Below are 1,502 nucleotides of genomic sequence, written 5' to 3' on the forward strand. Positions count from 1 at the left end.
TCCCAATTCTAAGAAGGGGCACAGTGTCCACACTTTGGTCTTCATTCTTCTTGAGTTTCATGCGTTTAGCAAATTGTATCTTATATCTTGGGTATCCTTCATTTTTATAATAAAATACTTTGATGTTTTTCTGTTTATAAGGACATTTGAAAAATGATTTTTAAATTTATTTTTAAGTTTTTACTTATGCTTGTTAGTTCAGGCCAGAACTAACAAGCATAAGAGCCAGAAGAGCCGTTGGATCTGTGGAGAACTGGGAGGAGGTCTTCAGCTAGGAGTCACCAGAGCACATGACCAGAATCTGGACTTTTAATAGCCAGTACTCTTTATTGCTGAGCCACATTATCAGCCCTGAGAAAATGTTTTAAAAGAAAATTAAGGTCAGGAGAAGAGATTGTAAAAGACAATTATTAAATATTATAGAAAGCGTCAAATGATATAATGGGGAATACTTTTACAAGGAAAAAGAAAATGGTATTGCATTTAGGAATTGCTTAGAAAAACAAAGCACAGGATGCAAGTTTGTAGCAAAAACAAGCAAAAGTCGAGGAAACAGGAGTAGACTAGTCTCTGCTTGTGCAAGGGCTCAGTGAGAGTTCCAGAAGTTGACAGGATTTAGAGAGACATTCTGTTCTATCTCCTCAACAATTTGCTTGGAGATGGCAGGGGGGGGAGACTGTGTTGGACACTTGGAGTGTACTTTACTCCCGTGTGGTTGCTTTACAATTAACAGCATCTCCTTGATTGAATTTCACACTTGCATTTTAAAAACTAAAGAATCAAAGACAAAGTTTCCCTCTTAAAAACCTAAATATATTTTTTAAATTTGAGAAAAAACTTGCCTGTTTGCTTTTTCTTTTATGTGTTCACTAAAAGCCTGTACTTGGGGACTGGAGAAATGACTCAGCCAAAATACTCACTGGAGCATATATGAAGACAAAGTGCAGAGCAGAGACTGAAGGAAAGGACATCCAGAGATTGTGCAGCCTGGGGATCCATCCAATACAGTCATCAAACCCAGACACTATTGTAGATGCCAAGAAGTGCATGCTGACAGGAGATTGATATACCTGTCTCCTGAGAGGCTCTGCCAGAGCCTGACATATAGAGAGGTGGATGCTTGCAGTCAACCATTGAAATGATCATGGGATCCTAAATGGAGGAGTTAGAGAAAGAACTGAAGGATCTGAAGGGTTTTGCCTCCCCATAGGAAGAACTACAATTTCAACCAACCAGAGCTCCCAGGGTCTAAATCACCAACCAAGGAGTACACATGGAGGGACCCATGACTCCAGCCATTATAGATATTTCCTGAAGTTTGCCTCCTACTTGATTTTTAGATCCTATAAACTTGACAATTGAAATAATCATTGTGCTGTGTGACTAGCTACTAAAAGAATACAACAAGAATTTGTACTTCTAGCCGGGCGTGGTGGCGCACGCCTTTAATCCCAGCACTCCGGAGGCAGAGGCAGGCGGATTTCTGAGTTCGAGGCCAGCCT

This window comes from Mus caroli, chromosome 1 (assembly GCF_900094665.2).
Source record: "Mus caroli chromosome 1, CAROLI_EIJ_v1.1, whole genome shotgun sequence".
In the NCBI taxonomy this organism is placed as follows: domain Eukaryota; kingdom Metazoa; phylum Chordata; class Mammalia; order Rodentia; family Muridae; genus Mus; species Mus caroli.